The 27078-nt window shown below is 39.8% G+C and overlaps 1 protein-coding gene and 1 long non-coding RNA gene across 2 annotated transcripts in view; one reads left to right on the forward strand and one right to left on the reverse strand.

Moving 5' to 3' along the window:
* The window catches only part of syn2b (synapsin IIb), a 91762-nt gene that overhangs the window by 22730 nt on the left and 41954 nt on the right, over positions 1 to 27078 (forward strand). The gene's annotated exons all lie outside the window — the stretch shown is intronic.
* On the reverse strand, positions 5150 to 11423 carry LOC146574545 (uncharacterized). Its single transcript, XR_014892479.1, has 2 exons — positions 5400 to 11423; positions 5150 to 5318 (listed from the first exon to the last, which is right to left on the reverse strand). It is a non-coding gene; the product is annotated as an uncharacterized LOC146574545 (long non-coding RNA).

The following is a 27078-nucleotide window of genomic DNA, read 5'->3' on the forward strand; positions in this document are numbered from 1 at the left end:
CCCTGAATGTATGTCCTCTCTCCTGTTACTGGTAGGCACTATGCACTTTAACATTCACTGTAGTTTTCATCCTCAAAGTCTTTTTGTGATGCTCGTCTTTCTTGGTGGCCTTGTGGTCTTTCTCTTGCTTTGGTTTATATTGTTCACAGGCATATGAAGGTTGAAAGGAGGAGCTGTAGGCAAAACATAGAAAGCACCTTATTTGAATGAAGGGATGAAAACCGTAGTTGTCTGAAGTATGAAAACTCTCTCAGTGGAGGAAACCCTCATCCTCGTTCTCACTGACACCAACTGAAAACAAAAGAATCTGCATCTGTCATGTACTGTGTGCGGTCGGCAGGAAATGGAGCACCCGAAATGCAGACTCCAGGAGGCGAAAAGTAAACTCAAAAAAAGCTTTATTGCTGAACACTAGGAAAACCAACACTAGCTAAACTGGGAATACAGAATAGAGCAGGTGGTTGGGCATGCAGAAAACACAGTGAGAGATGAGAAGAACACAAACAGACAGGAGACTACCAAAGTAAAACAGGAAGTAAAGGGAACACGCATGCAGAGACGCAGACAGACACACAGAGACATGACTGGGAAAAACAGGCAACTAGATAAACATGAAGACAAGGCAGGAAATGCTGGGGAGGAAACACACAGGGGCAAGATCCACACAACATGACACAGCCAAAACCAAACATGAACAGGACCAAATATTAAGACAACCAAAACTAGAAGTACTAAATAAAGAGAACATAATGAAATAAACAAGAATCAAAGAACCGAAAACACAAAACAACGGGTCAATGACCCAGGTACCCTAACAACATCCTACATCTGAGTTTAGCTTTTAAAAAGAAAAAAAAATTGAGTTGATGGAGTTTAAAAACAGTAATCCAAATTCCTTCTGTAAATAGTTTTTCCCCTTATATTGAAAAAAATCATAAGAATTTTGAATCTTTACCCTTTTCAAGCTTTATCTTTTCTGGAAGTGTGGTCATTTACATGTAAATACTGAAAGAGAACTAGAATATACTGTGAAGGCCTGAAATATAAACAATACGTAAGGGTTAAAAGGCAATATCAAAAATTGTATTGCTTTATGTAATCAAGTGTTTATCGTTTTTTTACACTCCAGTGTCTCTCCCTGAGACAATTTGTTATTTGCAATTTTTGTAATTGACAGTTGAGGCCATGTCTCCCTGCAGCTGACAGATATTCATTCTTTATAGTTACCCTTATAAATCCGTTGTTAGTAATTGAACCACTGTATGCGACAGCTAGAAGCAGATGTCATTACATCTAAACAATCTCCTGAAGGAATAATTGAAGCTACGCTAAAGAGATTAGGAAAGAAAAATTGACGTGTCAACGTTTTTTTTTATTTAATGGAAAACTAATTGTGCAGGCTGTTTTCTGTTCTCTGCAGATAAGCATGTGTGTCTTTTATGCACGCGCGCTAGGTGTGGCTTTGTGTGAGTGGAAATAGAGCGACTGACGGCGCGTGCTGTCGTGTCATGCCTTCCTTCCCTACTGTAGCCATTCACACACTTGGATTTCACACATGCACACACAGGGGAAGTCACATGACTCCTCTAAGCGAGCACTTTTCTAAAATAGCTCCAGGAATTATGGCAGGAATACATCAACACTGAGCTAAGCATGTGCGTCTGGTTGTGTCTCTGTGTGTATTTGCGCATGTGTTTCTGCATGTGAAGACCGTGCTGGCTTTTGAGTCGTGACCAGAAAATATCCTCCCTCCTGAGCTCGTCTCAAACACCCACATTGAGGTTTTGCTGCTGCCAGTGTGGAGCTGCAGTATATGCTGTGCTGTGTATACATTTGTTTGCCTTAGTGTTAGATGTGACAGGAGTATAGGACAGAAAAGAAGCTCTAGTGAAATAGCAGCTCACTCCCTCTAAAGCCACAGGAATCCTTAAAACATCAACTTCCAACTGGCAAAACACCAAGTCTTAAGCCAGGAGTGATGAGGCTTGATCAGACCCATCATCTAGTTTCAGCTTGTTTCTCACAGGTGGTGCAGCTGCTGTGGATGCTGGCTTTAACCCCTGCTGGTTTAACCCTGTAGTGCAACAGGGAGCAGTTTATCATAGATCAGACTGGTAGCAGGTGGTCCCTTAGGGTCAGATCAATAACCCGCCTCATCCACATTTCACTCAACACATTTTTGGCCAGTAAACAAAACGTGGATACCGTGTCTTATATCAACTCTCTCTTCTGGTTCTCTAACAAACCTATCTACTGTGATCTTTTTTTAATCGTCCATCATGTGTGGCTATGTGCTTACTATCCTCATTCATCTTTTTGTGACAAAGAGCTGTAATATAAAAAGACACGAGGCAGCCCAGAGGGTAAGGATTGTGTTCTCTGATAAAAGATCCATCCCTGCAGCCAATCGATTTAAACCAAATCACAAAACATATATGTAATGTAAAGAACGCATGTGTAATGTCGCCGTTTCTTTTGACATCAGCTCTCTTAATGCATATAATTTGTAAGGATTTGAATGTTATAAAAACAATTCCCAAAAGCTATAAAAATGTTGATAAACCTGATACCCTAGATTTTTTAAATACCGGTAGTCAGTTTCACCCGTATTGCAGAATACGATCATTACAGTGAGAATATTACTGTTGTTATTATTATTATAACAACAGCAACAACAATAATAATATCTCAGTGTGACTCTGCCTTTTTGAAGTGCGCTTTTCAACATGGTAAATTTGGCATGAAAATGAGGCACTCTAGGAAACATTAGCTCAATCAAATAAACACACCTTCCACAAATTAGACTTAAATCACTGACGACTGCCACGACAAGTAAAAGAGCTACAAGTAGCAAAGGCCATGGAAAATTAATCCTGCTTGGCTCCACTGAGACACTTTACATAACTGTGGTTTATTAGTGTTAGTTCAGCAAAGGATACTGGAGGCTCCTCTGCAACCTGTTACACTATTAGCTATTCTACCTCGGCACCTCAAGGGGCCAAAATTGTCATGTTAAGTAAACGATTGCATGATTATTATTTTCATTCTTCCATTAATTTGTAAAAATTCACATTATCCCAAAGCATGCTATAAATTTCTTTCTTCCTGGTTTAAAGATATTATCATCTCGATAGTATGTAGAACGACACAAATGAAGAGGCTTTCTTCTGGTAACTCTTTTAAACAGGACATGTTTTTCTAATTGCACTGTCATGAACTTTAACATTAGACACGCACAATAGCTACAGTCTGAGATGTCGCCCTTGAGTTTTTTTGTAGTTTCTCTGAGCATTGACTGGTTTGACCTTGGGGTGAATTTGCTGCGATGCTTCGGTATTGTGTTTACCTAAATGTCTTTACCTGGTTGCCTGAATTCTAAAGACCAGCATGTCATGTCCTACTGCAAATTCAGTAAGGGTGTACTGCACAGAATCCTATGGAAAATCTTTTTCACAGAATTGTACATAATGAAGATTTGAACAGAACAATGTCCAATAAATATACACAGTATATATTTGTATTCTAACAACTTTGAGCTTTAAAGTCTTATTTCTTAGTCTCTTCTTAAAATCGACATATCTACCTTTTACTCTTGTTTTTGTATAATTCCCCCTGTTTTATCCATGTAAAGCATTAATGTTAAATCAGGAACAGTCCTCGGTTAGTGGGGGAAAATAAAGACATGAAACCATCGCAGGTGTCTAGAGTCAGTTTCCCCCAAATGTTCATGTATTTTCAGCAATAACACACAGAAGTGTGATTTTTGACAAATCTGTATTTTTAGAAATGAAAGTGCAATTAATTTGCTTCAGCGTGTGAGAAATATAATTCACGGTTTTGTTATGACATGATGATTTTCCATAAGTGAGCTCCAAGGAAACAGATGCTAGGATGAGAAAACGAGAAGGAGAAAATTACTTGCTGGGGCCACTGGCTTCTAAATCACAGAGAACACAGATTATTTAGCATTTTGATGTGTTTTCTAGTCTTCTAGCTGGTAAATATGGAAAGAGAACGATTGTATTTCTGCTTTTAGGAAAGAGAGATGAATGTGGCAGATCTAGAATGAACTGAGGAGAATCAGGCTTGACCCTCAGCCTGTGATGTCACTAGGTGTTGTTAACACAGGAGTGTAGAACATGATTGGAAGTGAATGGAGGACAAAATAATTGCCAGTGCATGCTTTTATTTCCCAAAGGATCAGAGTAGAGGACTGAGGCGTTAAAAAAGAAAACTGTGACAGAAAGACAGACATACAAGGAGATGAAGGAAGAAAGATGATGGAAAGGCAACAAAAAAGAATAATCATATGTACGTGTGGGTGAGGTTTACAGAAACAGTTTGTCTCTGAATGGAAATCTCTGCAACACGTTTCTGCGACGTCCGAGTGAGCGCCATGGCACATGACTGCCCCTAGGGCTGCTACACTCAGCCATGTCGTGGCTAAACGAGCTCAGCACAAACAGAAACAGACACACGAAACAGGAGAACCGACAGGAGGACAAGAGAGCGGGATGGACGGTGAAGGAAATGGAAATTGAGGTGTGAAGAGATGTTGATTTAAGTGGTAAGATAAGGCTCGTGTGGGACAACTTCAGATTCAGATACCGAGCTCCAAATGAATCTGTAAAATCAGAGAGCAAAATATTGTATGGTTCAAATGTTGCAGCTGTATTCCCTTGAGTCTGCTGTTATTTGTGCATAGGTGAGCACAGATATCTGAATAACTGAAGTTCATTTAACACAGCGTGACTGGAGAGTCTTTAGTAATGAGAATACATGAGCTGTGCACTGAGAGTCGTTGGAAAACACTGGATAGTAGTCTGGATCCTCAGTATTTATTTTTATTTATTTTTATTGGTTTTCTACTTTTTGTTTATTTCTTTTTTTCTTTTTTTTCTTTTTGTTCTATTAAGAAAACTGAATCCATAAACTAATACCCTGTAAATGTTAGTACGTTGTTACTGTATGATGTAAGACAGTTAACCCTATTACCTATCAAACAATTGCATCTTTGATCCTTCTGGGGCCTTTAGCATAACAATATTCTAACAATTAGAGCTGAGTCATGGTTTTCACATCAGTCTTTGTCACGGTCTGGCTGGCAGACCGTGGGGAGATGGGGAAATAGGACCCAAACGCCGGACTCTTCAGTGCAACAGTGTTTATTTACAAGGTGGTGAAGTAAACAACAATAAATCCCCAGTTTCCCAGACTCCCGTGTAGTGTCTTCTTCCCAAAAGTCCCCGTGTAGTGCTCTCTGCCCCAGTGTCCCTGCACTCCCCGTGCTCACTGCTCCTTCTCGTCCCACACTCCTCCTGAGGGGAAAACAATAGAGGCAGCCGTTAACACTTATCCCAGCAGGCATACACTCACACTTGACTTGTTTGAAGACTGACGTGTAGTCAAACGCAATAATCCAGCGTCGGTGGAAGCTCCATCGCTCATCTAAATAGCTCCCCCGACGAGCCCAGATGAGGAGCAGGTGTGCGGCCAGGACTTCGGGTGTGGCCAGCCCTCAAGTTAGACCACGCCCCCAGGGCTGAAGGTGCCTGTAACTTGGCCACAGCAGAAAGGCAAAACACACACACACACATACCTGCCTACATACAGATGTGCATAGGGGCAGTGCAGACAACACACCAAATAATAATAATAATAATAACAATAACAACAACAACAACAACAACAATAATAGTCACAGTCCCCACTGCCCACGGACCCCGAGTCCCCAGAGCCGGGTCCGTGACAGTCTTGGCCTCATGGCTCTGCCTGCTAAACTCTTTTAGTATTCATTTGAAACCAGGCCTTGCCTGGTCTGGAGATTATAATCAATCTTCTGACCAATCTTGCCTTGCAAGGCCATTCAGATCCCCCAGGTCTGCCAGTGTGAATTTTAAGCTTTCTAAAGTTCAAGTTTAAAGTGAATGATCGGGTAATAAAAAGCGTTTGCTATGCTGCCACCTTGGAACAACAGGTCTCTGAGCACCATCTCAGATTTATGCTTGAACTGTTTTCATGTTTTGTTTTGTTTTTTCATTTATATTCACAATACATGGAGCTTGAAAGGTACTCTGCCCACTTTGTTAGGTACACCTCTTTAGCTGCTCATTAAGGATCATATGTAATTAGACAATCACAACAACTCAATACATTTAGACCTCTAGAAATGGTCAAGATGACCTGCTGAAGTTTAAACTGAGCATCAGAATGAGGGATAAAAAAAAAGGTGCTTGAAATGAATTTGAATGGGGCACAGATTGAAACTTGAAGCAGATGGGTGAAGAAGAAGACCACACCAGGTGCCACACTTGTCCACTAAGAAAATAAGACTAGAATTCATATAGGCTCACCAAAGCTGGACAGTAAAAGATTGGAAAACAACATTACATTCAAATGGTACGGTCAAAATTTGGTTTAAACAACATGAAAGTATGGATTCATCCTGCCTCACATGAACAGTTCAGGGCAGTGGTGGTGGTGGTGGTATAACGTGGTTGGGGATCAAGTGAGAATCATTTAAACAGCACCACGTATTTGAGTGTTGTTCCTGACCATGTCCACCCCTTTATGATTACAGTGTGCCCATCTATGATGATTGGGATTGGATAATAGAATAATGCACATGTCACAAAGTGTAATTTCACTTTAAGATGACAGTGAATCCACTGTATTCAAATGACCAGATCGTAATTCAACAGATCACCTTTGGGATGCGGCGGAAGGGAAGATTTACATCATGGAGGTACAGCCAACGATTCTGCTGTGTGATCCTATCATGTCAGTATATCAGTAGCTTAAATTCAGCTTCACTTTGGTTGTTTAGAATTTATAAAAATCTTTTTTATCGCTGTGTACGTGCACTCTGTCTGATTCCATGTCCCAAACTTGACTGATTATAGCTCAAGCCTAGAATCTGGACATAGAAATAATGTCTTTGTTTTAAATGTGTTTTTTTTAAAAATCCAGGAGAAGGAAGGAGAGACACAAGCAATATGATCATGACTTTTTCTACATATGTCTTTGACACACACTCACAGACACACACACTACAATCCTGGGTACTTTATAACTAATGAGTTGCACTGAGGCAAAAAGAAGCAGAGGTCCTTGATATTTCCATTGTGTGACAAGCTATTATGCAGAGCAGTGACAGAGGAAAACCACATTAAATGACTGTATGCTTGCACAGTATCCAGAGCAGAATAGCCCTTGGAAGTCTATGGCTCTGAGCCTTAGTTTAAATGATGACAAACAGACATGCTGCCTGTCTATCACTATACATTGTTAATTCATTTAAGAGAGTCTTGTGTGTCTTTGCACAATGGATCGGAACAACCTGGTCTACACTGTTTTACCTGAATATAATTTGAATTACACAGAGCCAGTGTGCAGTGACAGTCATCTATAAACAAGAACGTGGGAACCAATTCCTTTTGTAACGGCAGCTATTTGTGACTTCAACCACACAAGTAAAACCATGGTTTCATGTCCACTGATCTATTTGTGATCTACAGATTTTAGAGCATCTTCAGTAACTAGATGTGTTGCTTAAGTGATATGACTATGAGGGTGGTATTCCTGTCTTCTGCTTGGCTCTAGTAGTCTGTCTCTGTGTTTTATTGACTCACTAAAAAGTGGCTTAGCAAATATAGTATGACACAAAGCTGTAGTAAGTTATGTAGTTGTATATGACTCGTAGCCTCCAACCACAACCTCCCTCAGTCCTGTAGTCGGATCATTACACTCCCACACCACTCTGAACAGGCACCTTATAAACTGGCAGGGTTTACTCCTTCAGTCTTCCCACCCAGAAGCACTGCCAGATCGAATAAAATAAGGAAAACTGCAGAAATGGATAAATCATTTGTCTTCGGCATTGTAAACACAAAAACAGCTTCATTTTTGATAAAAGCATTCTATGTTTTTGCTGCAAACAAGCTGGAGAGGCTGATTAACTTAGACTATGTTGTGTTTTAGCCTAAATTTGGTTTTATCACTGAAGAATCCTGAAGTCCTTGAAGTCTGAATAGAAACAAATGCCATCTGAATATAAGCAGCGTCATAATGCTCGTGCCTCTTTGCATCTGTGTCCATGAGTGTGTAGTATTTCAATTAACTTGTGATGATAAATGGTAACTTCCTCTGTCAGCCTAATCTCTATTAACCCCAATGCTTGTTACTTCCACCTTTCACCAGTTCAGCTAATTAATCCACTAGAAACAGGCCCTTTCTCAGTTTCTTTTCATCCTCTTTCTCATTCTTCCCTTTCACTGCTAATGCCTTCTCGTATGCCTCTTGTCATCTTTGGCTTCCACTTACACTCTCTGCTGTACAGCCTGAGAGTTAAAAAGGGGCTACACAATGTTACTACAGTCAGCTGCTGCACATGTCTTTGAGTTACAACATTTTATAATATTAAGAAAAATCTAAATGCCACAAAAGGAGAGATATTACTTTTTCTGTCATAGGGTCATAATGACCCCTTTGGCTTATTTGCCAACTGAGTCATCATAACCCCAAGAAAATGGAGGAGTTAAGCTAGAACCAGCAGTATACTTCATTGCAGGCTTAGTCATGGATCAGTAGAAAAAATATATTAATATCAACAGTAAATTACAAAAGACCAAAGAGCAGTATATATATACAACGTAATCAGTTTATCTACTTTATGCCTGCAGTATGTTTTTTAAAGTTTGCATTAGAAATACAAAAATAGAAATCAAACTCAGGGAAGACTCGTTTCAGGTAGAGGCAAAGTCTTTTCACTGCAGCGTTTCACCTTCATTGCCTTGCCATCCTGAAATGTATCTGTAGCCTCAAGGAGTAATCAAGCAGTTCACTTAGCTGTGGCACGTAGAGGACAGACTGCTTAGCCATGCAAATTGCTTTCTACAGACAGCTGGCACATTAACTAAAACAAAGACGCTATCTGAGCTCCAGCAAACTTAGATTGTGGGGAAAACTTTTAGGATAGCAAAATAAGTAAGCACAACACCCAAGGGTGTATTTTCAGTCCTGTCCAGTGCTCAGCGGTATAGAAGCAACCCGGGTTCCTCCCATTGGAAGTACTCTGAAGCCAGTATGGCTTAAATAAGGGCATTGCACTAAAATTATTATGAATATCACGTCGCTAAAGAAGGCAGAATCCTAGAATCAAGAGTACTGCAGCTGTTGCTTTTCTTTATGGCACACCAGTCTTTAACGGCACAGTATGAAAGTCATTTCTTCCCTGTCTCTGCTAAATGTTTTATTCAAATTACCCTGGAGAAGCAGGGAGCAGAACTCCCACCAAGGTTCTAAAGGAATGGCTGCCCTTTCAGGGGTTGAAAGTTCTGAAAGGACATATTCTAACTTGTGTTTTTCTCTGGTTTTGCTTTTTAATGTGAAGATTTAAATTCTTTAGCTGCAAAAAACTTGAGATTCAACTCACCAAAGTAACTTACAGAAACATAAAAACACGTGGGACGACAAGATTCACTGACCAGTAATATGAGACAAAGCGTTATGTTGAGCCTTTTGCTTACAGAGGAATCGTCAAAGCACCTCAGGGTTGTGCAGTGCACAACAAACACTTTTTTAATAACATTTTTCAGTTACCTCATTTTGATTTCACATTTTGTGCAAACCTTGCTTGCCTTGAAAACTTGTTTACAAGACATTCAGCCTTTGAAGCTGTTTATATTTAACTGTCTCAATAAGCAGTAATTTGAAGACCCCTCTGGTGGGTCTGCTGAATGGTTTACATTTCTACAGGTTTCAGTGTTATACCTAGAAAACACAAAGGGGAAATTGACTAGAAAATGAACAGGCCAATTAAAGGGCTGGAAAACTGCCAATACCCCTGTAGGATTGGTACCTCTTTTGTGCAGCAGTGCATTAAATTACCCAGGCTTTAATCACCATATTTTCTTTTAGTACCAGTATCAGTGGTCCTGGCAGGGCTGGACTGGGACAAAAAATCGGCCCGGGAATTTTGACTAGAGACTGGCCCACCAGGATAAAGATTGAAAATGTGACGTCATTCAGGGGTAAAACCGCAAAGGATTCTGGGAACTTGTGGCAAGAGGTATTAGCGATAAAAAGAAACCCAAAAAATGCCAAGAAGCTGTTGTATTATTAACTGCAATAGCCGGTCGCATGACAGCCACGGGAAGCCGACGGGTAAAGAGATCGTTTTTTTTTTTTTATCGGATTACGTCGTTGAAGAGAAATTTTTTAAGCCATGTTTCCGAAGTAAGAGCCGACAGATGGTCTGGATATACCAAATATAACGTCTCAGAACACTCCAGCTCACAGGTTAGTCTGCTCCAAGCATTCCCACAAAGGTCAGTCTTCTGTTGTAGTTAATACGTCATTTTTCTTAACATAATTGGTGATATAGGTTACAAGCAAGTCTGGCGCTGAACAGAAATTGTCGCGCTATGCTCCTTTATTTATTGTGCATAAATAGTGAATTGTCCTGACACAATATTGCGTTTCGCTTCTGTTATTATGGTACATTGACAAAAACATATACTTTTATTCACAGGGTAAAACAGTTGTTTTGTATCACTAATTGTCCAGTACGATTACAGCATACAATATTATTGTCACTGCTACATTTCTGTGATGCTACCAGAAATTATTTCCACTACTAATTAATTACCGTTGAGCTCAAAGGTTATATTAATAAACGGTTAACGAATGTGTATCTATGACGACGATTTGTGAGACTGGTAAACTTACCTTTGTTCGTACGATGGTCTTTCGTTCTACACGGTGCATTTCAAGGTCCTGTACCCATCCGTCGGTAAACTGTACCTGGGCTTGTTGCAGTGACCTGAAGTTACTAAACTTCATGAGTGTATGCACTCACTCCAAGAACCGTATAATTATAAATATGAGCGTGGTGAAAGTTGGGGAGCACGCTGACGTCTTTTGTCCACTCTGTGTGCTCGTAAGGGTCTGACCCTTTCACTGGTTTGATTTTTTCCTCGTATTTTTCTTTGTCTTTTCGTCGAGTCTGTCTTTGTACGGACCGGCATGGTTCTCCTTTTGTTTTGTACATTCCTTTTTTGTGCGGCAAAGAAAAAACAAGAAGGTATTGGAACCAGAGAATGAACGTTTTGCGGTGCTGCAAATGCTTGCATTTGATGCGGTACTTGGATTGTTTTGCCACGAGTTCCCGGCATGCAATGCGCGAAAATCACGTGATTGCTAAACAAGGGGGAGGGTGCATCCAGCCTCCTCGGCTGTAATTGGTCCAGCCCAGAGTCGATCATGACCAATTGGCCCATCCAACACCTTTCATTATATATACCCTTCCTAAAAAAAAAAAAAAAAAAAAAAAAAAAAAAAAATCCATCGGCCCATAAAAACAAAAAATCGCCAGCGGCCCACCGGGCAAGTGCCCGGTATGCCCGATGGCCAGTCCAGCTATGGGTCCTGGTGTATATTAGTATCTTTTACTTAACAGTATATTGTTTGACTGAGCAGCAAAACCATTTTTGCTTGATTGCTTGTTTTTAAATGCTTCTGGACAACAAAAAGTGAAATAAGATGCAAAGCTGGCAGTGCAAATTAATGAATGGTGTCCATTTACATTTGGTTAATGTTTTTGTGTAGCTGTACACAAATGCAGTTGTGTGAAGTTCCAGGTGCAATGAGTCAGCTCAGTGTTGACCAAGCTGTGCGGCTGTTTTGATACTCATTTTGAAGTGAAACGTGATTATGGGATTTTAAACACCCATTTAAACCACTTTTTGTCATAAAAACAAACTCTGCTATTTTAGTGGGTTTAGTTAGCATGCACAGGTGTGAATACTGACTAATTCAAAGTTGAGTTTAAGTCAAGACAGTTTGTCTTATTTTCTTTTTTTGTGACATTATATTTTCATTGGAAAAGCTTAAACAAACTAGTCAACCTCTCCTTACTTGATCAGGTCCCGAAAAGCCATACATCGCACTGGTTCGTTTCTGTAGCATAGAATTAGATGACATCAGGACCTCTGCCCTGCCATCACTTTACCTGGCATCTATGTATGTGCTCAAAAGCCAGAAGGTCAGTCTGGTGGAGTGTGAAGAATGCAAAAATCAACTTATCTGTTGTGCAAAGACAAACTGTTAAATATTTCAAATACTCCCTGTGAGAGGATCGCCTTCAGGACTGGATGATATTCCCTCCCTACCTGTTTCCCCACCTTTCCATCCATGATTTATACAATAAATATATCTTTATTTTGTAGTTTTCATCTACATCTACTGAAAGATTTACTGCACCTGCTATCTTTCTTGACAGTTCCTAGATAAAACTGATGATAGGGAATTTTATGCTTTAAAGGGGATCATCATTTGTCCTTGGAAGTATGAGTCCTATAAAACTCTACGCCTCTAACAAATTTCTCTGAAAGAAAGCCACCCCGCCTCCCCAATCAGTCCACGGGGGTAGGGTATGCTGCGTTTAAAGAGATGTCATCAGGCATCGCTAATAGCCGCTCCAGTTCCCCCTGCTGATAGCGTAATCATCTTCCTCCAGCCAATTTTTAGATTGCACCATATTGCACCACCATTATGTCACTCTATTCACATTTAGCAAAAATTACAAAATTTGTGCCGCAAAAGTACTTTTTTCCTCAACATTTCAGAAGCATAGCAACCAGAACATCCATAATTCTGCCGAGCAGCAGTTCGCACTCATTCATAAAGGAGAGAATTAAAATTTCTGTAATTGTTTTGTTTGTTTGGCTCCTAGCAAACACTCGCAAGACATAAAACAAAACGGCTTTATTTGGAGTCTTGTTTTGGGGGATGAATGCAATGAATATGAGTAGAATAATCATCTTTTATCCCTGTTTACCTGTCCACCAGCTCCAGAAGGAAGTATCGATTTAGCTGCCAAATGCTTAACTACTTTAATGAGCTAGTTAAGCTACTTAACAAGACTAATTCTGTTATGTCTGTCTTTTTTCTTGTTTTTCTTTTTTTGCTGGGCAGGCAGGTGGATTTGTCATGTTGTGCAAAGTTGCTGTGAGGAGTGAGATTGAGCATAACGCTAATAACGCTAATCAACACAAGTCAACACTTTGAAATAATGAGCAGATCTGCATGAAGTATAGCCTTGATGACACATCTTTAACTGGTTGAACACAACATTTTTTCTGGCACACATTATTGCCATATTTCCCCTCTAACAGGTGACGTAGTATTTGCTGCATCATTTACTAAATGTCCAGTGTGCTGGCTTTGATAACCTGGAACTTTTTGTTTGTCACTCTTCCTGTTCAGTGCCAGCAGGTGAATTGGCAATGTCCTCTTTCTCTGTGTGTGTGTGTCTCTCTGTCTCTCTCTAAATTTAAACTCCATGCTCCAAGCATTGTCACGACAATGTGGGTGGTGAAAAAAACACAACAAAAAAAACCACATGTACACACACATGAAGCTGCTCACCATAGCCCTCGACAAAACAGAACAATAAGTGAAGTGACGATGGCTTTTCAAACAGGAACATTGTGGCAGTGACACAGTGTGTGGGGAGCTTTTTGTAGGTGTATGCTGTATTAAATTATAAGTGTCGATATATATGTGAGAGTAAGGGGGTGTGGGTGCTTCACCCCACTTGGCGGTTGTTGTATAATCTACCATGACAATTTTCTGTCATTATTCTGTAGTTAGATTGATAGAACAGTTGAACATAGTCATTTCTCAGATGTCCATTTTGCAAATCTATGAGATTGTCCTCCCAGAGGAAAGAGGAGCTCATCATATATACTACATTCTTATAATATTTAAAAAAATAGACATAGCAGCTGGAATATAAAGTGCTAAGTTATCGGCTAATGCTAACGAGATTGGTTACTAAGCTCTATGAGTGCACAGACACCTGCTATTTAATGCTTAATGCTGCAGTTGAGGCATCCAGTTAAGTGATATGAATTTGCTGAGGTGATAAGTGATGGCCTAGTCATCATCAAAGGCTGAAAACAGCCTATGGTTTCCATTCCACTATCCTATAAACTTGACCACTTGCTTATCAGAGCAGTAATGACAATGAGGTGCCTCTATTTTAATACAAAACCTGTCTTTCCCCAAAATCTAGGTAAAAAGAGATGAAAATGACCTGTGCTTTATTTCATGGTGCCTGTAGGGCCCGACCTTCTTGCTCCAGTCAAAATATGTTGCAAATGTCTTATTTTTGATGCTCCAGCAGGGTTAGGCAGTTCATTTTCCCACAGGGCCACATGAGAAACTTACAAAGAGATACAACTAAGCAAAACTGAGTTCAGCTCAGCTTACAACAGTCCCTGTTGGTACCTTGCATTTCTCATGGCTGCTTAGCAATAAAAACCTGTTGTATTTTATCATCTGATGCTTTCAGTTTGAATTTGCAGGAGTAAGAAGTCTTTAGTTTACATTAGTAGTCACATACATTTTTGATGACCAGTAAGAATTACCACAGCAAGAGGTGATTATAAAAACTAAATGCAGTCAAAGATAATTTAGCAATTTAGCAACTGAACAGAAATACATTTTCTCTTGAATGGTGCCGCAAACACTGCGAACTCTTTGTCTCTACACATATGAAGACATAGCCAATGCTCCTCCTACAGTGTCTGAAGGGAGAGTCAACTTGTCCATATCATAACCTTCAGAAACAACATTAAATATGAATCCTGTGCCAAGACTGAAACCCGTTCTTACTTAAGTAACAAGGAAATTCACCACAAAGAGCCTACAGCAGATATGAACCTGATATTAAAACGTCAGCCAGCCTTGAAATAGCCCTCATGACTTTTTTCTCTATTTGTATCTGAGCATATGTGTGCGCCTTTCACATCATGTGTGCTCACAGGTGTGTCGGCACAGCAGGTCAGAAACAGAGATCTGGATGAAGGGCATAAAAAGTGTCATTTGTGCCGAGCTGCCGCTGCATCATCTCTGATGATTTATGTGATCAGACAGGCACTCTGTCTCAACCCAACATTAAACCGGGAAGAATACTCACCTGAGCTTCACCACGCTGTGAAATGAATCAGTGGGTGTCTGCCTAATCCCTAAATTTAAGCCTTCACTCAGTAAATAAAGCATTGAACAGGAGTGGAAAACCCAATCTTTGAAACTGAGAAAACATTCTCATAATCTTAAGTAAGGTGTGGATGGTGTATATCCTGGCCGGGCACATGGAGGAGAAAAGGGGAAAATGGAAGACAGGCAGATTTTAAGTTCAATTTAAGTATAAACCATGAATTTTTAGCTTCCTCTTGAGCTCTTAGCCTAAATGAACACGCTTGTCAAATCATTTTTTCCCCTGTGTTCTCATCCCAGCACATACCCAGAACACAGTCACAGCAAGCTGTAACAGGAAGTAATCTTACAATTAAATGGAGAAATCTGACTAGCTGGAGCAGAAATTAAACAGAAATGTCAAATTAAGAAGAAACAGATCTCAGCCAGTGTAAGTGTTAGGCAGAAATTGAGCCCTGAAAGGCAGAAATGTCAACACCCAGGGAAGTAAATGTTAAATTTTTCACATGAATTTGAAAACCCTCCCCACAGAGGTGATGAAGTGCTAAAGGTTGTGGCACCTGCATTTAACCTGCTGTGTGTGTTCGTTGTTCTAAAACTCCACCTGCTAGAGTCAAAATGATTTGTTTATTCACTGATTTATCAAACTTACAGAAGAAACTAAAATGCTGAAGATAACATAGATGCACTAACATCACACTTTGTTACTTTGTGCTTGTACCGGGTTGGACATCCTTTTTTCTTTCAGAACTGCCTTAATGCTCCATGGCACAGATTCAACAAGGTGCTGGAAAAGTTTCTCAGAGATTTTGGTCCATGGTGTGATGAGAGAATCACACAGTTGCTGCAGATCTGTCGGCTGTACATCTATGATTGGAGTTTCCTGTTCCAACACATCCCAAAGATGGTGGAGTGTGGAGGTCGTTTGAGTACAGTGAATTCAATGTCATGTTCAAGAAACCAGTTTGAGATTATTTGAACCTTGACATGGTCCATTATCCTGCTGGAAGCATTCATCAGAAGATAGCTACACTGTTGTCAGGAATTATACTCAGATTGCGGTGTTAAAACAACGGTAAAAGGGGCCAAAATGTGTGAAGAAAACATCTCCATGTTACATCAACTTGAGTTGTACACACCAAATCCTGACCCTGCCATCTGATTGTTGCAGTAGAGACTGATACTCATAATATCAGGTGGCATTTTTCCAATTTTCTACTGTCCAATCCTAGCCTCAGTTTCTTGTTCTTAGCTGACAAGAGTGGCAACCAGTATGGTCTTCTGCTGCTCTAGCCCATCTGCTTCAAGGTTTCAGGGGTTTTTGCATTTAGAAATGCTCTTCTGCATACATCGGTTGTATTAAGTGTCATTGGTAGTTACTGTAATGTTCTGTTCTGAAATACTGGGATCAGCCCATCTGTTAACAATAAACATACAATGTTTGGAGTCTCTTAGATCACTTTTTCCCCCATTCTGATGCTCTGTTTGAACTTCAGCAAGTTGTCTGGAGAATGTCACCATGACATAATGGAGTTGCTGCCATGTGATTTGCTGATTACACTGGTGTATCTAATGGAGTAGTCAGTGAGTGCATCTGTACCTGCTAAATATCAAGGCATTGTCCTTGTGACAAGGTTCACATGCTAATCTTAGCATTTAGCTCAAAATAGCACTGCAGACTCACAAAGGCTCCTCTTAAATTGGTAATTAGACTCTTCGTGACCACAGAACAATGTGCTGATGTTTAGCAAGTTGTTACATTCACTTAAAAGAACACAAAGAGTATACAGGAGGTTAATGTTTACTATGTTGCTTCCTGGTCCTAAACCTTTAGATTCTACCCTACTTTCCTACTTCCCTAATACTGGCTCCTGATCATCCTGCTTTTCATGTCATTGGCTAAAGTCTGAGACCTGGGCCCTGTTTCAGGAAGCCGGTTTAGTGGAAAAACTGAGTAAGTATACCCTGAGTTAACGAAAACTCTGGGTTTTCGGTTTCACAAAGCGAGTTCAGCTGAAGCCTGAGTGAGTCACTATGACGACACACTCCGTGAAGCTAACCTGCCCCCTAGCAGGTTTACTACAACTAACCCTGACTGTCCCCGCCTCTTTGTCGGAAACCTGACAGTAGGAAGTGTCAGACATGGCGTGTCCCTTCCTTGAAGAGCCAGTAGATCTTGAAGCCCAAATACTCCGCAGAGCTCTCCGCCGGGAGAGAGTGATCAGAGCGCGTTTGGACATTTTATCATTACCTGATGATTTCCTGTGCGAACGTTACCGTTTCTCAGCACAATCAATAAGTTATTTGGATAACATCCTCAGGCCATATATTGCGCATGTGACACATCGCGGACATGCGCTCAGTCCATTACATATTCTTTGTACCGCACTCCGTTTCTTTGCAAACGGGAGCTTTCTGTACAATATTGGTGACGCTGAGCACGTTTCCAAGGCTACCGTCTGTCGGGCAGTCAGGAATGTTACAGTTGCACTGAAACGTCTCCTGCACTCGTTTGTGGTGTTCCCCGGTCACAGACCCACAAGATTCATCAAAGAGGGATTCCACAAAATTGCAGGTAGCAGGATGACCAAAACTTAATTTATGATGTGGTGATGCTTGGACTACTACATAAATTTTACATTTATTTTCACGGTTCCCAGGCGTGATTGGCTGTACAGATGGCACTCACATTCCAATCATTGCTCCTTCAGTAAATGAAGGAGACTATGTGAACAGGAAGTCTTTCCACAGCATTAATGTACAGGTACATAGTTCCCTGTAGCATTTCAAACTAACAAATTATTTCATTATAGTAATGGATGCTAATTTGTGTTCTCTGCACTGTGAAGATCATATGTGATGCTGCCAACATTATCACAAATGTGGAAGCCAAGTGGCCAGGCTCTGTCCATGACTCACAAATATTCCGTGAATGTACACTGAGCACAAAATTTGGACATGGTGAGTTGAAAATACTTTAAAATATATAAAGACCAATTGCTACAGGGACATTTGAACTGAAGTGTATCCTTCTGTCTTAGGAGAGTTCACTGGCTACTTGCTTGGTGATAGGGGGTATCCATGTTTACCCTATTTGCTTACCCCTTACCCTGACCCTGAACCGGGCCCACAGCAGCGATATAACCTGGCTAATTGCAGGACAAGAGCCAGAATTGAAATGACTATCGGAATGCTTAAGGCCCGGTTCCAGTGCCTGCAAAGACTCAGGGTCACCCCAGAAAGGGCATGTGACATTATTGTGGCATGTGTGATTCTTCACAACATTGCCACAATTAGAGGAGAACACTGTCCTTCTGAACCAAACATCAGCAGTGATCCAAACCATGAACATCCTGACCCTCCCACGGACATACAAGATGGAAGCGCAGTCAGAGACACCATATGTCACAATCATTTCTTTTGACCCATCACCTCAACATGTTGAAAGAAGAATAAACAGATTTTTTGTTCAACTGGCTTTATTGGTCGCCTGTATTTCCTGTACACAAAGTATTAAAAGATGTAAACCTCATAAAGTGTCTCTGTTGCTTCCTCCTCTGTAACAGCTGTCAATGTTTCTTCATTATTTTCCTGTAGTAAAGAAATAAACAACATTGCTGTTCTACTGTAAACTCATAATCTGTGGAGTATTACTCACAACTGCATGTTGGTCTGGCTCAACAGGAGGCTGCACCAGATGCAGTACACCATCACCATCAACTGATAGAATATGAGGTTTATACAGGTCACTTATAACTTACAAGGGACCAAATGGCAATTAACAAACATATAGCACTCAGCTTACACTTCATTGTCATTATGCTCTCAAAGACAACCAAGACTGAGGGAAGGCAAAATCAGTAGGAAAATAACTTCACTACAAACAAATTCATTATGGTGAAGAGTTTATCAAATGAATGAGCAGCACTGCAAAGGTGACTGTGAAGAAAGGATGTATGCACATCATGTATTATTTTGAAGTTACCCCCTATGTAGGCACTTGTGTCTTGCGGGGTTATTGACTCAGAGGATGTCCCCACAGAGATGCCTTCAGCCACAGAGCGCCCACTGTTTTGGCTGAGGGCCAACTGCTCAGCCTCTGTGAGTGGTGGAGGACCCCCACCTGTTTTTCGGGCCTCCGCTTTTTTTCTGTTGGCTATAACGGGTCACATTTGAGCATACAGAGTAAGCAAATATGTACTTGTAATGTGCTCAGATAATTTCAATAAGTGCTTACAGAAAGAAAATTAATGTAGCCTCTAACTGCAATCGATTTACATCGGACAAACAGACCAAGCACTATGGCTCATAATACAATTACACCTTACCTGTTTGGACTATATTTTTATATTTCATTTTTACTTGCTGCCAGGAATGTTTGGGGCCTGTTGGGTTGCACCTGTGCTCACATCACATCACAACATAAAATGTATAAAATAACAAATAAAATAACATATGATAAAATAACGTGTTAAATGGGTGGAAATCCCTAGATCAATGTTTATATTAACACTCATGCATTGACTCTGTCGGCTTTGTTTTGCCATGCATGCTCCCTTTCTTTTGCAGCTGAGGCTGTGTTACCTTTTTTTCTGCAAAATTTGCATGTTATCGGCATATGTTGCCATCAGAATTTCGGCCTCAAGCGCTGTAAAATACATTGACCGCGCCTTCTTTCCCTCCGTCTCCATGGTGACTCGCTTACTCTGTGCTCCTATCAGGGCTTTATGTATCCTCGTGCGCGCGCTTCACTTGGGGTTAAAGCAACTCCGCGTTGATTGAACTAATTGTTATCAGCCTTTCTGAAACCGAATATTCCGAGTTGGACAGTTCGGGGTTACTCAACCCTGAGTATCGTTTTTCACTCTAAGTTTTCTAAACCGGCTTCCTGAAATAGGGCCCTGTTCTTGGTTGATGAGGGGTTGAGGTGTCGGTTTGTAAGCTTTCTGTTGACTAAGTTACTAAGTTGATGGCGTTTTATTTAAGTCAGGACTGTTTTATTCTGTTGTGTTGGCATTGGCTCTTGCTGAAATTAACATATTTGCTAAAATCCTGGTAATCCAATGCTAGAACTATTTCAGGATGTTACACACATACTAAAAAACAAAAACAAAAATAACAGCACTCACTGATGAAGTGCTCCTTAATGGGTGAACACATTTTGGCTATATGCAACAGTGGGATTTAAAAAATTAAACAGAAATGATAATATATAGAAAGCCCAACCAAGAGGATTAATTGCATGACAGAAAACATTTGCAGATAAACCACCCCAGAAAGTTGAGTGCATCTTTTATCACATTTATTATGATGCTAATGTTAGCATGTGGTACAAACTTCATTTTGAATAATCTGGATGCATTAGTACCATCATAATGGTACCCAAGTTTTCAAGTTGTCTATTAAAAGACAGTCCACACACACACACAGTCCATGCACTGAATACAATTTCAACCCATCTGTCAGAACAACCTGGCAACCCACAACCCATTTCAAGGAGTGTGTGCAGATAATCCGTGCACAGACAGATCACTTAAATGCGGAATTAATTGCCTGCTGTCTTAGCTACTGTTTGACCATTTCAGCTCCTTTTCCTGCCAAGACACACACTGTTAAAAAAAACATCCTAAAACAACGGTAATATTCCGGCAGCTGGGGCGCCAAAATACGACCGTGAAAGAACAGAAAATAACTGTCCCATAAAAATATGGTTATTTCCAGTAATGAAAATACAATTAGTTGCGCTAATTTGACATGGGATCTCGCCTTTTCCAAGTGCTTTTAGACATTAAATTAGGAACATTTTTACGCGATCAAACAATGAAATTACCTATAAACAAGGTCACTGAATGTGGAAATATGAATCATAATACGTAAATGTACAGAAATATACAGTTAACAGTTGGTTTAAGTAATAATTGATTGCATGCCCTGGGACAGAGGCGAGGCTGCCATATTGCACCATCAGCCCCTTTGGCCATCACTAGTAGGCGGTAGGTGAAGAGTCTTGACACAACAACGGAGAGTGTCCGAGCCGGGGCGCGAACCGGCAATCTTCTGATCACAAGGCGAACTGCCAACTCTTGAGCCACGAACGCCCTAACAAACAGTGATTTAACGTTAATTTACATTTAAAATGTGAAGTCAAAGTCTATTTACGTAACTTTAATGATATTCTAGAAGAACAGAACATTACTGTAAAATGCACAGTAAAATACCTTCATATTAGGGTTTTTCCTACGATCGCAGCCATACCCGCGACCTTGTTGTTAGTTCACATTCATTGGCCGATGCTTTGCGTCATGTTATTTATATTTATTGCAACTCCTACCTCTACATGTCTTTTTCAAAAATATATAATTAGCACAGCGTGTCCGTGCAATGTTTTACATTATGGCATGCAGAGAAATCTTAACAAAGAAGCGCACAGAGAAAGATTGAGCTTGTTATTTAACCCCAAGCTGGTAGGGGAGCTCCTTAATAAAACACTTGTGGTGTTACAATGTGCCTCAAGGTTCAACAACAGCACAACAGAAGTCACTCATGGTACAGCACTCTCTCTACAAAACAACAACTGTCAGTGACGCTGCACCACGGCGTAAACACAACATTCAAGATAACAGTTAAAAGTAACGTAACCATAAACAATAAAACAAGAACATCTAAACAGCAGCACATGTCCCAAGGCATGATGGGAGACATTTCTGGATGTATTTTTACGATCTAAATATGCATATGTACAACAAAATATATTTAACAAACAAGTAAATTGTGTTTTATTACATTTACAGTGACGTTACGTTATTTTACATTTGACGTGTCAGATCACAGTCTACTTATGTAAATGTAATGATATTCTAGAAAAACAGTACACATCTGTAAAATACACAGTAAAATCATTTGACATTACTATTTTTTGGAACAGTGCAGTATAGAGAGAGACTTTAGAAAGCATTCTAGAATAAATCAGGGCAATTAGAGCAATGTGTGCCACTCTTCGGGTGTGTAACTGGGAGTTTTTGACTTTGGTATTGCTGGAAATATATTCATCTACAATTAGCTGTTGCCCTATTCAACTTTGCTTTACTAACAACTTATTAAGTTAAATATGTTTTTATTTTTGTTTAGTTTTACTCTGGTGTCCATTGGAAAACATAAATACAACAGTCTCAAACAGTCAGAGTTTTACCACAGCCATAGAGGCTTTTCTGACTCAGCCACCAATTTGCAGTAATGAGGAGGTTAGTGTGCTTCTACCCGGAGAAGCAGTCTTGTCACATATTTGTGATAATTGTCTGGCTTTGTCATCCCACTAATTAGTGAAGTACAAATACCACAGCATTCAATGTGAGCGGAAACAGACCCGACTGGCTGTATTGGTCACACTATGGCTGTAATGCTTTGGGGGTTTTGTTATTGTTTTGGTTTTAATGTTGTGTTTGGTTTTGTAGTTTTTTCCCTCATCTTTGCCCTTACGCCCTCTAAGTGCATCCTCTGTTTCCCTCTCTGTGTCTCTGTTCCTGTCTGCTGTTAGTAGCTCTGCTTTGGTTACTGCCTGCTAGAGCTGGGCGATATGACCAAAAATATTTATCATGATATACATTTGAAAATTTGTGATAACGATATAACTGACGATATAATTTCACACTAGACAAAATACTTGATATTTCTTTCATAACACTTGATATGAAAGAAATAAACACTGAATATGTGTTAATCTGTAGCTGAAAATAGTCCCGAAGAAATACAGTTGTTGACAATATAAACAATGGCAGATTTGTTCTTTACAAAACTTGAGTGAAGAAAACCTCACAGGAGACCCGATGAATAACTGTAAGCTGGTAGAGGGTTGGCAAGAAACAAGAGAAGTTATGAGAGAAAAACAAAGAAAGCTGCAAAACAAAATAAAAACAAACTCGTCAAATTAAAGGAATGACATAAAACAAATTGCTGTCACTCCCTCCTTCTTTACAAGGATACCAACCATAATAATCACATACTTAGACACAAAACCAAAGCCACACTCGGCACACACAGCCCAACGACAAATCATCTGCATGTGGGGTTAAGCGAAACCTCAAGAAAACAATCATCTAAGGCTGTTAGTTTCAAAATGCTCCCTAGATGAGTCCTTTTTCATCAGGACACACACTGTGCTGTATTTGGGTGCTGTCATACATGCAAACTTAGAAGCATGCTTCGGCATCTACACGAGAGGGCAGTCTGCCCCACAGGTCTGTGTTTGTCACAGTAATGTAATGCAACCACGCAGGCAAAACCACACAGATAAGTCCTCTTCTGCTGCATGGACATAAACACATCTCCAGCCCCATTTATCACACTGCTGAAGGAGATGTACAAGCGTGGAGCGGACCATAAATATTTGGTTATATGTATTTTTTCATGTTCTGTGCTTAAGTGCATACAATTTTAAAAAGAAATATAAGATTTATTTTGTGTTGGTTTGCATTAGAACTGAATAAAGTGTATTTTTAGTTTATACAATGTTTGGGACTTCAGAAGTAATTGGACAAGTCAAGTCAAACTTATATATTTTATCAAATTTATGTACAGAAATCAACGTCACATCGGCCCTCTCCATGCAGTGTCGTGGAGTCTCCTTCAGCCTGGTCTTGAAGTGGGCTGCTACGCAATCAGATTAAGGGTCAGCTAGCCCAGGCAATCCACTCCTAAGAAGCTATTTGATTACTCTGGCTTTGGTTGTATATTTGCTGTTAATGGTAGCTATTTCTAATGCACAGAGTTGGAACTAACAGAAAGCTCACGTGTGCCTCTACATTCGTCATGTTGTTGCTTCCATCAGCAGCGAAACAGTTATCACTCACTGACAGTTATTTCACTGCCGTCCCAAAAAACTTCAAAAGAAAAATGTATCTAAAATTTATTTCTCCATTTTAAATTAAAACCTGAACAGCAAACATATTTAAACCATTTTCCTGTAAATTCTAATACTTTCAATATTCTGTATTTAATTGAAATCAGAGGAGCCATAATTTATCATATGACCTGCTTTCCACAACATGCAGTGGTTTCTAGACACACAAATGAGCTTCAGTCTCTGGGATACCTGTTTTCCTGTAGGGCTCACTGAAGGAGGATGATAGCAGGAGGAGTTACAGCCCCCCTTGTCTGCGGCTAAATAATTCAAGCGACATCTACACCTCAAGGCAAGAATGTACAAGTCAGTACCACTGATTCAAAGGTTTCTATGCTGTGTCTGTTCCATCAGCACAGCCTATCAAAAGTCTGGCTCTACTGACCAATTTTAACATTGAGCAAGAGCACGGAGTGTCAGTAAAAAAGACTGATACCCTGCTTAGTGAGAGAAAGGCAGGAGAGTAAATTATGTTTGCCTATTCATGCCTTGATCTGTCAGTGTCTGTGAGTTTCTTAGTGATTTACTGTGGCCTTCTCAACTAGCATGAGTCATCAGAAAGCTGCTTGTCACAACATGGTCAGACAAAGCTTGGAAACTAAATTGATGGATTATAATAAATCAGTGTGAGCAGTGTCAAAGAAAAATTAAAGATCAAATAGACAAGTATACTTGTAAAAAATGAAAAATAAATCCTAATATCATATACAGTAATGTAAAAAAAAAGGTTTTCACAGGTCTCTAAGAACTCTTTTGTATAACCAAGTTCATTTCATGATTCTGTACCCTGCAGAGCCACTTTTAGCAGCAACAACTTGAAGTAATTCTTTTTTGTATGACTTGATCAGACTCTAATATCACACTTTACAATGTTGCTTCAGTTCACTGGAGTTTGTGGATATTCGTTTATGCACAGCTCTCTTAAAGTCTTGGGACTGCATTTAAGTCAGGTTAAGGTCTGGACTATGATTAGGCCATCACAAAATTTTGCTCCTTTTCTTTTTCACTTATTTTTTTGTAGAATTGTTGCTGTGCTTAAGATCTTTGTCCTGTATCATCACTCAGTTTCTACTAAGCTTTATCTGTCACATCCTTACATTTAACTCTAGAATACACAGAGGAGGTCATTGTCGACTCAATGTCTGCAAGATGCTCAGGTTCTGTGGCTGTGAAACAATCCCAAATCATCATCCCTCCACTACTGTGCTGTGTTTGGTTTACACCAAACACGGTGCAGTGTATCATGGGCACACATCTCCACTTTGGTCTCATCTGTCGAAAGAAAATTGTTCCAAAACTTTGAAGGCCGAAGCCATGTTGCCATGTTAGGTTTTTAGAGAAGGCTTTCTCTTTTCTCTTCTTTCTGTGTTAACACACACGCCTGAGTGCTCCAGACCAGCAAACAACCACAACTTCTGCTTTTATAGGTGTGGTCACACTTGCTGATGATCAGGTGATTTACTCTCTTAATTCATATGGAAGAAGTAGACGTGTACTTTTTCCCAGTTTTCCCAGTACTTCATAGAGTTCCATTAAGTATTTTTCACTAAACTGTATGTCTGTATTCATTCAATGTTTGTCATATATTGTTTTGAATTTTAGTGCATTTAAAGGAAAGCAGACTGTTTTTTTTTTTACGTGAAATATAGTGTACCTTTGAGGATTTTATTTCATCCAACAATAATTAATGCTCCCCATCAATAGTGAGCACAGTCTATCGTTCACTGGTGTTTAATGAAGCTGCCTGTGAGGACCTGTGCGGTGTCTTTTTGAAGACAGTCTTTTTGGCTCAGAGGAACTGTCCTCATGCTCAGTTATACACCAGGGTTTCATTATATTGTGGTTAGAGCCAGTTTGCATTGCTCTGTAATAGGAGTCGTAAACACCACTGTATGAAATCTACAGTTTAACATGACAAAATAGCAGGTATCCCTTTTTGAACAAGAGTGTATAAATACATACTCCACTTATATCCTGTTAAGGATTTCTGTTTTCTCACACCTTTCCTTGGTAGTCCAACATAAACACCTTAGCCAGTGATTTCAGATGATGCTATTTATTCATCTTTCCACCATATGACACAATAACTTCCGAAAGTTTGCATAGAGACTGGAAATGAATTCTTGATGTACAGCCTGCAAAGTTCACCGATCCCTGTGTTTCATTTTCATGCACCTACATTGTCTGTTTGCACCAGCTGTCTCTCACTACACTTGAGCAGACACTTATAATGCCCTTCTACCCCAGCAGCCAGAATCTTGATTTCCACAATCTCAAGTGTAGATCCAGTAGAGGCAAAGGCGAATACTGGCTCAGATTGCCACAACAAAAGAAGGGACAGCAGTCATGTTGTAAAAATTAAAGCATTCTTGATCATATGAAACTACAGTAGATCAGCTTTCATTTATTAAAATCACAGCTTTGTTCTTTTCAAAGTGTTTGCATAACTTGACAACTTACATTTTTCTCTGTCTTCTCTACTGGTAGGCAAATATGTCAGCAATATAACATTTCCACAATTAACACAAAGTACCTTGCATGATCACTTGTGTTTTCTTGCATCTTTTGGATGCACCTACACACTGAATCAATTATCAAAACTACTGAGTGAGAGGTGGAAAAATGCCTCTGAAAGGTAAACAACAGCTAAAATAGGAGAGAAAAGAGTGGAGAAATAGAGTGCCAAGGAACACTTTCTATCATAATGTTTATATATGTATGTGTAATAGGATATAATAGGCAGCAGATACAGTCATTATACCACGATTATTGACAGTATACTTGCCAAGTAAATTTCATTATATAATACAGGACTTTAGGCCATGTATACATCTTTCAGGGTAGATATTTGTTGAAATGGTCCTGTCTATTTCATGACCGTTTAGCAGCCAGACGTGAAGTGTGTGGCTTTTGATGTGAAGTTTCTCTCTTCTGTGCCTAGGAGCCTAGGAGCAGAGTAAAAACTTTAAGAACTGAAAAATCTACTACTATCTGACTTTTTAGCAGAATTATGCAGAGCGTGATGCTAGAGCTATTACATGTTATCTTTATTTTAAATCTACTCGTTGTATCCCCATCTGCAATACTGCTGGCACTCATTTCTTTGCCTTTTGCTCTCATCTGTCTTTGTCATCTTTTCCTCTCCTTATTGCTGTCTCTCTGCCATTACTATGCATTGA

Source organism: Mchenga conophoros, linkage group LG5 (assembly GCF_057382185.1).
Source record: "Mchenga conophoros isolate Kocher_MC1m ecotype Shallow Benthic linkage group LG5, M_conophoros_male_GT1.1, whole genome shotgun sequence".
Lineage (NCBI taxonomy): Eukaryota > Metazoa > Chordata > Actinopteri > Cichliformes > Cichlidae > Mchenga > Mchenga conophoros.